The 14,564-nt window shown below is 41.9% G+C and overlaps 1 long non-coding RNA gene and 1 pseudogene across 3 annotated transcripts; one reads left to right on the top strand and one right to left on the bottom strand.

Annotated features, from left to right (window-relative positions):
* The first annotated feature begins 85 nt into the window (after window positions 1-85).
* LOC129812907 (GSK3-beta interaction protein-like) lies at window positions 86-5,321 on the top strand (annotated as a pseudogene).
* Window positions 5,322-5,462: 141 nt separating this feature from the next.
* Window positions 5,463-12,805, bottom strand: LOC129812908 (uncharacterized). Of its 3 annotated transcripts, none has more exons than XR_008753088.1 (4): window positions 7,704-12,805; window positions 7,461-7,603; window positions 6,994-7,086; window positions 5,463-6,763 (listed from the first exon to the last, which is right to left on the bottom strand). It is a non-coding gene; the product is annotated as an uncharacterized LOC129812908 (long non-coding RNA). The 3 variants fall into 3 exon arrangements; XR_008753089.1 differs by having other exon boundaries at window positions 10,718-12,805; XR_008753087.1 differs by having other exon boundaries at window positions 7,461-12,805.
* Window positions 12,806-14,564: the final 1,759 nt, after the last annotated feature.

The following is a 14,564-nucleotide window of genomic DNA, read 5'->3' as shown; positions in this document are numbered from 1 at the left end:
CCTTGACGCTTTCCACGCTACGCTGTACGTAAGAAGACAGGGCGACGTACACAACCGCACTCCACCCCTTCTGCGAAAATCTACTAAAAGTGTTTACTGCGCATATGCTCCCAGCAAAGCTTTTTCCTCCACAAGCCATTCCACTTGAACTTTTTCTTTTGACTTCTGATCTGAATATTGCCATGTTCAAAGTCAAGGTGTAGAAATAATTGCAAAGAAGTAATTATCAAAAATATTTTACAACAGTGGTGTTGACCAGAAGTCATTAAGGGCAAAAGATTTTGAGAACTGGAAATGTGAAATCTTCATGAACAAAACTCTTTGTTGATCACACGGAAGTACAGTATTAAAAAATAAAAAAAGACCCGCGGAGCGATGTGAGTAAGGCAGCTAGAATTATTTTCATTGTTTAAAAATATAAATTACATTTCCTGATAAGTTTAAGTATAATCATGATTGTTTATTGGAAATACAAATCTTTCTATAAAGAGAACCTATAGCCACATACATTGGCTGCTATTGGCGATAAGTTAGCTAGCAAGCTAACATGGTGATGGACTGCAGTGGGACTGTCTTGTCACAGAATGAGAAGTGGTACGGTAGTGATGGAAAACCGAGGCTTTCTGAAGAAGGCTTCGGCGCTTTCAACAAATTGTGCCGAAAACGGTGAATTACTCAGTTTCGTTATCTGTTCACAATGCATTAGTAACAACATATTTTCATAACTCCGTGGCGTAGCGATAAATCGTTGGCTTTGCTACCCTATAATCAGTTGGAATACCTGCGTCATACTTCCCTTTTTTGCCTTCCAAGTTTACTACACTGAACAAAAATATAAAACGCAACAAGATAATCCATCCATTTGACAGGTGTGGCATATCAAGATGATTAAACAGCATTATAATTACACAGGTGCACCTTGTGCTGGGGACAATAAAAGGACACTTTAAAATGTGCAGTTTTGTCGCAGAACACAATTTTTTGTGGGAGCGAGCAATTGGCATGCAGACTGCAGGAATGTCCGCGAGAGAATTGAATGTTAATTTCTCTTCCATAAACTGCTTCCAATGTCATTTTAGAGAATATTTGGCAGTATATCTAACCAGCCTCACAACTGCAGACCACGTGTAAACACCTCGGCCCAGAACCCCAAACTCAGCTTCTTCACCTGCGAGATTGTAACGGGGTGCTGAGGAGTAATTCTGTCTGTTTATAAAGTTATTTTGTGGGGAATAACTCATTCTGATTGGCTGGGCCTGACTGCCAAGCGGGCGGGCCGATGCCTTCCAAGGCCCACCCATGGCTGCACCCCTGCCCAGTCATGTGGAATTCACAGATTAGGGCCTAATGAATTAATTTCAATTGACTGATTTCCTTATATGAACTGTAACTCAGTAAAATCTGTGAAATCGTTGCATGTTGCGTTTTATATTTTTGTTCAGTGTGTATATATAAAAAAAATGAATCTATGGCATTTAAGATGCTTAAGACAAAAGCTTATACTAAATAAAACAAATGATTTAAACAGTGCAGAAAGTGTGGTTTCACATTTTAAAACATTTGAAAGTGTGTCTTCAGCCTCACCCTCACATCCCTGAATGTTCTCTGCTCCCTACCTGCTAAGCTATCAGTCAGGGTAACGCCTCGATCACACCGACAGCATCATTGCTTTTGGTACACCAGAAGTACATTTATTTCCAATGGAACGCTGCGTTTGCCTTGCAGCATGGCGTTGGAGAGGCAGGTGCCATGCGTTCTGTGTGGTGCATACATTGGATTTATCGAGCGTATGCGTCAAACTGTATGTGCAGAAGTTGAATGTTGTACTTTTGTTACACACAGAGATGCTGCATACCATTTTGCACAATAACGCCGAATGTGGGATCGAGGTGTAAACTACTTATTGGCAGACTACACTCATAAGGTGTATTGGCACAAACTACTGTACGAGGTAGTAAAAAAGGTTAAACCTTTATTATGAAATACTAACTATATTTGTAAGTACATTGTCCAGTAGAGGTCAGTGTTTGAAAGTAGTTTGGAATCGAAGAAAGCACCAGAACCACAGTGAAATCAGTGGGATCTCACATTTTGCAACACATGGTTGCAAACGCAGCATTCCGTTGGAAATGAATGTACTCCTGGTTTACCAAAACGCTGTCGGCGTGATCGAGGTGTTAGCTGCTTAGTGATTTTAACTCATGCTTCAGCTCCGATATCAAACGTAAAATCACTAGTAAACAGTAACTATGGTATGAGATGCTAGTCATACTCTGACTGGTTTCAGTAGTTATCACATGATTCATGAATGAATTCCAAACCATCACAACACACCATCCTTTAAATTAAATGTTATTTGTCACATGAGCCGAATACAACAGTGAAATGCTTACTTACAAGTCCTTAACCAACAATGCAGTTAAGAAAAATAAGTGTGGGGGGGGGGTAGTCCGGGTAGCCATTTGATTAGCTGTTCAGGAGTCTTATGGCTTGGGGGTAGAAGCTGTTAAGAAGCCTTTTGGACCTAGACTTGTCACTCCGGTACCATTTGCCGTGTGGTAGCAGAGAGAACAGTCTATGACTAGGGTGGCTGGAGTCTTTGGCAATTTCTAGGGCCTTTCTCTGACACCGCATGGTATAGAGGTCCTGGATGGCAGGAAGCTTGGCCCCAGTGATGTACTGGGCCGTACGCACTACCCTCTGTAGTTCCTTGCAGTCGGAGGCCAAGCAGTTGCCATACCAGGCGGTGATGCAACCAGTCAGGATGCTCTCGATGGTACAGGTGTAGAACTTTCTGAGGACCCATGCCAAAGCTCTACTGTAATATTGTTTACAGTCAGACTGGGTCCATCCACAAAAATATAAACCCTGGAGTTAGGTGCATTCCGATGTTTGGACCTTTGGACTTGCTTGTACCATGTACCTATCTTACATCTTAGTTTACAAACTCTCCTATGATAACAAAACACATTTATTATATGGTAAAACACTACTTTTTTCTTGTACTTAGCTTGCATTTACTATACTTAATTGTATTACTTATTGCACCTTTAACATATTTTGTATGTGTCTGGTGTAGAGGATGGAGATACACTACCAACTAGAGGACTCACCTGTTTCCTTGTTTGATGAAGACTGTATTAATCACATGAAAGACATGAGGTTGGAAGCAGAGGCGGTGGTCAATGATGTTCTATTCGCCGTGGCTAAAATGTACATGTCCCAAAATCTGGACAGCGTTTTGGATGTGGCCTACATAAACGTGGAAACTAGAGGGAAATCGTTATTGCCTTGAGCTCACTGAAGCCGGAATAAGGGTGAGGGATATTGACTTGATGCTGTGATTCAATTTGTGCTGTTATTCTGTGTAGGCCTATATGATGGACCGCTCTATATTTGACCTTACAGGTGGTTGGCTACGCCTTCGACGAGGTGGATGAGAGCTTGAGCACCCAGTACTATGAGACTGTTTATTCGCTGCTGGACACCCTCAGCCCAGGTTAGAGAAGCCTTTGGGAATGCCTTGCTACAGAGATTGGAGAGGCTGCAGCAAAATGGCCACTAGAAAACACACTGTAGCTAATGCTGTGGAAGTGAAACAAGGGTTGTTAGTACAATTGATGTCCCATCTGAATACAAACAGAAACCTTTCTGGTTAGGTCATGATTTATCGGACATCCATCTGGCTGCTACCACCACCAGGGAAGGCAGAATGATTTTATTCACATGGGGAGCAGGGGGGAAAGGTATTTCAAGGGAGTATGCGAGCACACTCGTTCGCCTAGTCGAACTGAAGCATGCTGCCGCTTTAACATGCTGACCACACCGCTCGCATCGCAAAAATAAATGTACACATACATGTTATCCAGTCATTGCATCCACACTGTGCAGCCAGGCGTTAAAATAGAACTTGGTTCTATTTGTGATGCTTGACAAGCTGCAAGTCCCGCCTCTCCCATCTCATTGGTTTTTAGGAGCATATACACACGTGGGTGACTGAAAGATGAACTGAGGTCCACACTCCAGTCGGTAGTGGTAATGCACCTTTTAAAGTTGGTTGCCAACCGCCATATAAAGTCCAAAGAAGAAGAAGCCTGAAGGGGGAGAGATTACTAGAAACAAACTCGGTTTACCCTTTTATCTGTGGAATTGTCGGAGTAGAGGACCTTGTGCATTTCAGGTAAAATAACAACCCAATGTTTATATCCCAGGACAAATTAGCTAGCAACAGCTAGCTAGCTAAATTGCCATAAATGTTTAATGCTTTTTCAACCAGTCCCCAAATGCATGTAGTTGGTTCAGAGTTCATTTTGATATTTCAACCTGCGTGTCTTGATCGCGTCTGGTGTGGGTGGACAAAATCAATATGTGCGCGGACTGGTCAGCATGCTAGCCCCTTCATCGGTGATTGGTCAACAGTACTACTTCCTAGCAGGAGTGGGAACATGAAGTGTTTGTCATTCAATGAGAGATGACTAGTTTTCAAGCATATTTTTTCATGGCATCAAAGATTTTAGCTAGATGTAAAATTGCGCAACTTAAGACCTGACAAATTTCTTGTTTTATCTTAGATTAATTAAGTCTGATGTTTTTGATTAAGTGTTTCTGTCTGTTGTTGCTACGGCGTCTCTATATGGACAAACAGTAATATCATCGCTTTTTTCTCGTTTCCAAGCAAAGGTCTTTAGGGAGTATGAGAGCACAGACATTGGCTTCGCCTAGCCAAGTTCTGCTCGGAGCAAACTGAACCCATGTATGTGGACGCCTTTAGGCAAACAATTAAAGCACCTGAAGATGACTTGAAGAGGATGGATCATTGATAAACGTAATTGTTTTGGATATGGAACAAACTGCATTTGGTTCCTCAGTAAAAAGCACAATATGAGTCTTTAACTACCGGTTCCTCCTCCTGAGAGTCAACATATTTGAATTATTTCAGATGTCAAAAGATGGAATCATATTCATTATTGTGAAGCTGCTTTAGGATGTTGGCCCATACATCTATGATTAGCCCCAAGTCCTTATCAGTTTCACAGTTCTGGTACTGTTTCAGTTTGTGTTGGGAATATATTCTCATCCCTTGTAAAGTCTAATTTTAAGTTAACTTTGTATCAAACCAGTTTATCCTGTATGTAAAATGTCTCTGGAATTCTTACTTTCATTCTTTATGCTGCTGACCAAGAAAATCTAGTTTCATTCTAGTCTGCAATTCTATTGCATGCACTTGTTGCTTTTCAAATGAGGGATGTCTGTGCATCAGTCTTACCTCGGTGAATGCGTAAAGCCAGTCATCCTATGTAATAAAATTGTATTATCTTAAATGCTGAGGCATGTGTTTGTTATTTGGTTATGCTTTTTAAAAGATAAATGAACCGCTCACAGCATTTTGTCAGACATTTGTTTTTCTGTAATGTTAATCAGATGTGAAAGCAAATTCCCAAGGTAAAACTTTAACACTTAACATGAATTAAATACTTTTATTAGATGAAACAATTTAGAAATCCTGATTTTATAAAATTACAAATCTAGCCATTACTGGTTGACAATACACATCAGTTTCTGGGATCTTTCATTTCTGCTTATGAAACATGGGACCAACACTTTTACATGTTGCATTTATATTTTAGTTCAGTATAGAAATGAATAGACAAATGTATAGATTGTGTCCGGTATATGGGACAAACAATACACAAACGTTTCCCTTTTATCAGACTTGCAGCCGTCTTCAATAGGAATGGGAATATGAGTGATCACCCCATGGACAATTGCTCTACTCGTCTGGCTCTCAACTGCTAAAACGAGAAGCAGGAAGGATGAAAAAGAATATAGGCAACATTTACTTTGAATTAAACCTTTACACTCATGGAAATTGGCCTATATGAATAGGGCTAAATTTAAACGCTTCTTACAGAAGAAATATGATGTGCATATGCATAAGCATGGTAGCAATTGAAAGGGAACAGTTTTGAGATTATGGGGAAATTATTAGACCAAAGTTGAGGATGCAACAGTTCACCAGACACAAGACTGAAACCAAACATTACACTTGATTTTATGTGCATTTTACATTTACTATACTTTCCACCACATTTGTAGGTAACAAATTCTGGAAATACTCATTCAGTAACATAAGAAGATTCCTAGGAAATGTGGGGTAGGTGCAACAAAATAAACTGACAAGGGTTTGAGTGAGAGGACTAACTTGTCTCCCATACGCACAAAAAGCTGGCAGAATGTTTTTTGTTGCACAAGTTACCCAATTAGCTGGAGGGTTGGGGCCAACTTCTTGTCATGTGCGGTGCTCAAGTTCAGAACGGCTGTCAGAAAACCCATACAGTGCTGTGAAGCGCAGAGTTTGAGCTCTGACATCATTTATAGCATGTTACTGTACAGCCACAGCATTCCAATAGCTGCTTATCAGTGCCCAAATCTGAAATGTTCAACCAGTATGGGTACGAATGTGAAGGGCTACAAAACAAATTGGTTGATGATATATATATATTTTGGGGAGGCAGGTAGCCTAGTGGTTAGAACGTTGGGCCAGTAACTGAAAAGTTGCTGGATCGAATCCCCTAACTGTCATTCTGCCCCTGAACAAGGCAGTTAACCCACTGTTCCCTGGTAAAAAAACAACAACAAAAAAACAACAGTATTTACCACTTGAATGTCACATTGACAGCATAGGCCTGTCCTTTATGGAGCTGGCATGGTTGTTTAGGACAAGGGTGGATGTCCACAATCACCACCGTACCAACAGCAGAGGCTGGAGAGAATAGAAAACAGATTGCATTGTCACTATTCGTTATTCTAGTAATGAAACCAAGCCAAAGAGCCACACCTTGTAACATATGTTATTTTGGTAACCTTCCCTTGTGGTAAATGAAAACAGCCTTGCAACAAAGAGGTCACACATCACATGACAAGATAAGACCAAAACATTCACTAAATGAAATAATTTGTCATCAAAATGCCAGCACATAAATCAAAACGTACCACAATCTGCAAATTTCACAGGTTCCGCGCAGGTGAGAGCAATCAGGGAGAACAGATGGAAGCTAAGTGGAAATCCATAGTTTCAATCTGGACCTGAAAGCGGTTACATACAGTGGAAGTCGGAAGTTTACATACACTTACATTGGAGTCATTAAAACTAGTTTTTCAACCACTCCACAAATTTCATGTTAAACTATAGTTTTGGCAAGTCGGTTAGGACATCTACTTTGTGCATGACACAAGTAATTTTTCCAACAATTGTTTACAGACCAGATTATTTCACTTATAATTCACTGTATCACAATTCCAGTGGGTCAGAAGTTTACATACACTAAGTTGACTGTGCCTTTAAACAGCTTGGAAAATTCCAGAAAATTATGTCATGGCTTTAGAAGCTTCTGTTAGGCTAATTTACATAATTTGAGTCAATTGTAGGTGTGTACCTGTGGATGTATTTCAAGGCCTACCTTCAAAATCAGTGCCTCTTTGCTTGACATCATGGGAAAATCAAAAGAAATCAGCCAAGACCTCAGAAAAGAAATTGTTGACCTCCACAAGTCTGATTCATCCTTGGGAGCAATTTCCAAACACCTGAAGGTACCACGATCATCTGTACAAACAATAGAACGCAAGTATAAACACCATGGGACCACGCAGCCGTCATACCGCTCAGGAAGGAGACGCATTCTGTCTCCTAGAGATGAACGTACTTTGGTATGAAAAGTGCAAGTCAATCCCAGAACAACAGCAAAGGAACTTTTGAAGATGCTGGAGGAAACAGGTCCAAAAGTATATATCCACAGTAAGACGAGTACTACATCGACATAACCTGAAAGGCTGCTCAGCAAGCAAGAAGCCACTGCTCCAAAACCGCCATAAAAAAGCCAGACTACGGTTTGCAACCACATGGGGACAAAGATCATACTTTTTGGAGAAATGTCCTCTGGTCTGATGAAACAAAAATAAAACTGGCCATAATAACCATTGTTATGTTTGGAGGAAAAAGGGGAATGCTTGCAAGCCGAAGAACACCATCCCAACCGTGAAGCACGGGGGTGGCAGCATCATGTTGTGGGGGTGCTTTGTTGCAGGAGGGACAGGTGCACTTCACAAAATATTTGCATCATGAGGTAGGAAAATTATGTGGATATATTTAAGCATCTCAAGACATCAGTCAGGAAGTTAAAGCTTGGTTGCAAATGGGTCTTCCAAATGGACAATGACCCCAAGCATACTTCCAAAGTTGTGGCAAAATGGCTTAAGGACAACAAAGTCAAGATATTGGAGTGCTCATCACAAAGCCCTGACCTCAATCCTATAGAAAATGTGTGGGCAGAACTGAAAAAGCGTGTGCGAGCAAGGAGGCCAACAAACCTGACTGTTACACCAGCTCTGTCAGGAGGAATGAGCCAAAATTCACCCAACTTGTTGTGGGAAGCTTGTGGAAGGCTACCCGAAACGTTTGACCCAAGTTTAACAATTTAAATGCAATGCTACCAAATACATCTTACACCCATAACACCGCACTCTACAGGTGGTGAGGGCTTCATTTTCCAGCAAAGCTGCATGTTCATCACAACAGCATGACAAAAGTCTTCACCAAGCCAAAGAGGCTGCAACCTACTTATCAAAACTACAGTAAACCCTCTGAAAGGGTGAAATCACTCGCCACACATTTCTGGGATATTGACTGAGCAAACAGTGGATTCTATGTTTATTCATAAGCGGTAACGTATTCATTTTGTTTTCCAACAACCGCGGAGAGGGCTGTTTAGGTTACTAGCATAGTATTGGGTCTGTTCTAGCCATCATACCTGGCGGTCCTCAATTACGTGAGATGGGGAGAACCGTGTTTCTCTTGGGAAGCCGCGGGGAGAGCGGGCTTCTCTGGGGAAGCAGTGGGGAGAGCGGGCTTCTCTGGGGAAGCCGTGGGGAGAGCGGGCTTCTCTGGGGAAGCCGTGGGGAGAGCGGGCTTCTCTTGGGAAGCCGTGGGGAGAGCGGGCTTCTCTGGGGAAGCAGTGGAGAGGGCGGGCTTCTCTGGGGAAGCAGTGGAGAGGGCGGGCTTCTCTGGGGAAGCAGTGGGGAGAGCGGGCTTCTCTGGGGAAGCCGTGGGGAGAGCGGGCTTCTCTGGGGAAGCCGTGGAGAGGGCGGGTTTCTCTTGGGAAGCCGTGGGGAGAGCGGGCTTCTCTGGGGAAGCAGTGGGGAGAGGGGGGTTCTCTGTGGTCTGTTACCCTGTTTGGTTTTTGTTTTCTGCTGCCAGACAAGTTTGATTTTAATTTGTACATGCTTAAGATGTTTTATTTTAAATGCTCTTGGATGTAAATGTCAGGAAACGATCTCGGGAATCAGTCAGATGTTAAGGCTGTGTCTCGTGGAACTTGAACGGTCTCACGCGCAAAAGGGGCATGATATTTAAGCGTTTGAAATCACTTGGTGCTGACATAATTTTCCTGCAAGAAATGCACATAAAAGCCACTGTGCAGCGGCATCTGAGATCCAACTGGATTTCTCAAGTTTATCAATCACCCAAAGCTAGAGGTGTCGCTATTCTCTTTCGTAAAAACATCCATTTCCAACTCTCCTCCATGTCTACAGACCCACACGGTAGGTATATCATTGTACCAGGGAACATTCATTATTTTCCTGTCAACCTATTGAACGTTTATGGCCCTAACATTGACAACCCACATTTCTTTCCTAATGTTTTTGATTTGCTCCCAGATCTTAGTACCACTAATCGAATAATTGGAAGCGATTTTAATTGTTACCTTGATCCGTATCTTGACAGACTGTCTACAGTCTACACATACTCCTTCTAATATCACTTCTGTCCAGATTCTAAATAATCATATCAAATCCAGGAATCTAGTGGACATCTGGAGACCACAACATCCCACAGACAAAAACAACTCATTCTACTCATGTTCACAAGTCTTATTCTAGAATCGACCACTTTCTAATAGATTCCAAACTGATAACCAATGTGCTTAATTCGAAACACCATAGCATCTTAATAAGTGACCACAGTCCAATTATGTTGTCCCTCAATCTTTCTTTACCAATACTTTATTACAGATGGCGTTTTAACCTCTCCTTGCTCACAGACCAAGCATTCATTGACAGCATGACAGCCAAGTTGATTGAGTTCCTCAAGACTAATGACACAGGAGTGGTATCTGATTCTACACCATGGGAAACTTTTAAAGTGGTTATGAGAGGTCATATTTCATATGAGTCTGCTATTAAAAAAAAGTGAATCGCAGTCGGTTGGAGGAGATAGAAAAAAAAAACTCCCAGCTTTGGAGGAGACATACAGAACTTCACTCTCGCAGGTTGACTACAACAATATTTTGAAATTAAAATATGAATACAATTCTATTCTTGGTTCACAGGTCAGTAACCTCCTACTAATGCTGAGACAAAAACAATTTGAACTAGGGGACAAACCAGAAAGGTTACTGGCTAGACAACTAAAGGGCTCACAGGCAAATAGAGCAATCCGTAACATCCGGTCTAAGGCGGACACTTTGCTGACATACCCTAAAAGGATAAACAACTGATTCAAATAATTTAACTCAGTTACATTAGACCAAAAGCATCTGGATGAATATATCCGCTTTCTTTGATTCCATCAGCCGGCCAAAACTTGATGATAGCGCCAAAAAAGAATTGAACTCAAATTTCACAACAGCGGAAATAATCGAGGCAATAAAAGCTTTCCCACCTGGAAAGGCTGCAGGCTCTCATGGTTTTGGCTGTGAATGTTATAAAACCTTCAGTGAAGCTCTCGCTCCCCTCTTACTCAGGATGATCACGGATTCAACAGAAAATAATATTTTGCCGAAATCATTGTATGAAGCCAATATTTGCCGTCTGTTAAAAAAAAGGCAGAGGCAACAGATCCTGCAAATTATAGACCGATAGCATTGCTTAATTTCGATTTTAAAAAAATGACAAGTGCTTGCTAATAGGTTGAACAAACATGTAACAACCATTATTCCTTGGATCAGACGGTATATCCCCGGCAAGTTCTGTTTTTCTAATGTGCGCAGGCTGCTGAACATTCTTTGTGCAAATCAGGGGAGGGGCTCCAAGGCGGCTGTTATATCGCTATATGCTCAAAAAGCGTTTGACCAAATAGAATGGTCATATGTTTGAAGCACTCACTATATTTGGCGACTCATTTATCACCTAGGTCAAAATGCTCTACGCCTGCCCAACATCCGCTATTCTGACCAACAGCGACACATCCAGTCCCTTTGAACTACATAGATCTGTCCTACAGGGGTACACACTCAGTTCTCTGCTCTTCGCTGTCGCCCTTGAACCCCTGGCGATACAAATAAGGGATCATCCTAATATCCAAGGTCTGAAAGTAGGAAACATAGAAAGCCGCATTTCGTTATATGCAGACGATGTACTTTTATACCTCTCCGACCCAGTAGCCTCTGTCCCTAAACAACTAGACTTAATCAATTAATTTCGCAAACTATCTGGCTATTCAATACATTGGGGAAAAGGGGATCTCATGTGTATCGCAGATAATTTGACAACAAGTGAGCTAGAGAGGATACTATTTAAAGTGCTGCATACCCACTTAACTTACCTGGGTCTAAAAATCCAAAGCTCATCTTCAAGCTAAACTACAGTGAACTGGTTGCAAAGTTAAAACAAAACATAGAGAGCTGGAGAATATTGCCTCTTTCTATGATGGGGCGCACAAATGCCATAGAAACGGTTTCTCCCCCCAGGTTCCTTTATCTATGCCAGAATCTCCCAATTTTTCTTACCTCATAATTTTTTAAGACTTTGGACTGGACAATCTTGTCATTTGTCTAAGGTTACAAAAAACACCGTATTCGTAAAGCCCACTTGCAAAAGCCCAAGGAAAGTGGCGACTTAGGCCTACCCATCTTTAAGCATTACTACTGGGCTGCAAACACCAGGGCATTACCGTACTGGCAACTGGGTTTCCCTGATAAATTGGACACTGTTGCCCCCCTGTGGCTAAATATGGAACTCAAGTCTATCACAAACTCCTCTCTTCCAGTCTTGCTTTTCTCCAAAGCAGAGTTCCATATTCCATACAAACTGACAGGCAACAACTTTGCTTTGAGATATTATTTTAGATCATACTACATGGTGTCAGAAGTAGTTTTAAAATTCACATAAACGTGAAGGACGTACCAAGTAAATCATACATTCAGGCTGTTTCAAAGCAGGGAGGGCACAGTGTTGGAGATAAAACAGCGCATATCATTATTTTGCTAGCTAACGATCAATGACTAAGTTACTGCTAAGCAACATGTTTGCAAGAGGAAGAAGCTGGCGGGATTTCAGGGTTTGCGACTCCAAGTTCAACGGACTCTGGCGCAAACACGGACAGGCCAGTGGCTAGTGCTGACGGATTTCGGGTTTGTATGCACATTCAAAACTGGCCGAAATGGCCCTTTGAAAGGTACAGTGTAGCATCAGGCTTAAACGTGAAAAACGAGGCATTTCAAGTTAATACACTGATCTACTCTATGGGTGATGAAGCTGAGGATATATTAAATGCTTCAACGTTGACCGAGGAAGAGAATCTTAACTACAGTGCCGTTAAAGACTGTTTTGAAACGTATTTTGTAGGGAGACACAACATTATTTTTGAGAGAACTAGGTTTAATATGCGCAAACAGGAGCAGGGTGAAACCACCAACAGTTTTATCACAGCTGTTCACAAACTAGCAGAACACTGTCAGTTTGGCGCGCTAAGGGAAGAGCTGATCCGAGATCGGATTGTAGTCGGAATAAGAAATATCACTTTCTGAAAAGTTACAGTTGAATTCCCAGCTTACCTTGTCCAAAGCGGTAAACCAGGTTAGGCAGAGTGAGACAGTAAAAAGACAGAAGACGATACTGCGCGACAGCAGCTCCTTGCAGAGCGAAGAGAGTGAGGAAATACATGCATTTTCATACAGAGCTAAAAAAAAACAAAAAACGTAGGGAAACACAGAACAGAGCCAGACGTGGAGAAAACAATCACAGACAGCACCAGTAGCTAGTTCAAGTGTTTGTCGCAAATGTGGGAAATCCCCTTTCCACAGATGGAAAGATTGCCCAGCAAAGGATGCGGAATGCAGGAAATGTCACAGGAGAGGACACTTTTCAGCTGTCTGTCGATTAAAGCAAATGCATGAGGTCTCAGAGGAGGTACAGCAGGACAGCATCTTTCTGGGAGACGTAAAGGAAAACAATGCTGGCTGGCATTCAGACATTAAACTCAATGGGGAGGTTGTGTCATTTAAACTAGACACTTGGGCAGCAGTGACAGCTATCCCAACTAGGCTGTATAGCTATAGCAGAGATGGCCCTTTGCTCTTGTTAGGGTTGCGAAAGTTCAACTGAGATAGGAACAATAGTACACCTGAACTTGGTTAAAATAATTGTTTAATTCAAAAGTTAATAAATGGCAAATACAATTTCCGTATATACGGGTTCAATGTTTCATCACGCAGGATAAGACAGAGAACTGATTTGTTTCTGACAAAGATATTATATTATACCCTGACAGAGGTTATTAATTATGCAGTCAGTAGTAGGGAGCCTCCCATAGTCTATACCCCTACCTGTACCAGTGTTACAGCTGTAATATCCCCCATATGCCTTAACCCCCAATGGTGTCCTCTGGGGAGGGACCCCCGGGAACACAAGACTCAGAGTTTTACACAGGGTTAAATTTGGCTTAAACTTTCCAATATACACATCCAACCTTCCCCATTACTTAGGGCAAATGGGTGAGCAGCCAGAATAGGTCTGGCATGTCCACATACGACACAGTCCTTTCTATTAAGTGTTTTGGCAGTGTATCTCTTATAGGCCAACCACATGTTCTCCCTACCCTCATAACCAGTTTCAGTCCCCAATTGGTCACTATCTGAGATGTCTTTCACATTTATTACCTGTACCAGATTGGAGAGCTTAGGTGGTGGTGTGGGACTTGGTCTTGAAGTGGTGGAGGAGGCCGGCTGAACCTGGTCTGTTGGAACTGGTGGTGGTTCTGGCAGTACTGTGATGGTAACATGCCCATCGTATCCTAATCAGACAGCTCAGGACTACAAGAAATCCTGTAAAGCCCCACCCTCTCCCAGAGAAAACATCATCAGCAAGAAGCCAGACACACTTTCACTTCTATGAACAAACACAGGGATGGAATGACGGGAAAAGGAAATCTTCATCCGAGAGATGGCCCCCAGAATTCTGTTAATTCCAGTTCTCCTCTCGGACACTGTGCTTGTTCGACAGTGTCAATGTGTCTTACCCTCCCGCAGTGTGATATGAATCCGGGTAGCTATTTCAGCTAGCTGTTACCAGGAGTCCTTGGTATGGTCCCCCCAACAGGCCTCAGGGACTGGATTGAGTGAGTTCACCTGTAATTCACCTGTAGTGCATAAAATCTTGGACATACAGGTTTGGTTAACAAACAGTTTGTCATTTGTTCTATCTGATTATATATTTAACTTCTATGCCTATTTATTAGCTAGATTCTTTTTTTATTATTAGTTTATTATCCAATAGGCCCCATCCTATCC

The sequence above is a fragment of the Salvelinus fontinalis genome, chromosome 16 (assembly GCF_029448725.1).
Source record: "Salvelinus fontinalis isolate EN_2023a chromosome 16, ASM2944872v1, whole genome shotgun sequence".
NCBI lineage: Eukaryota > Metazoa > Chordata > Actinopteri > Salmoniformes > Salmonidae > Salvelinus > Salvelinus fontinalis.
The sequence above is the reverse complement of the archived record's forward strand: the minus strand, read 5'-3'. Positions and strand labels throughout refer to the sequence as shown.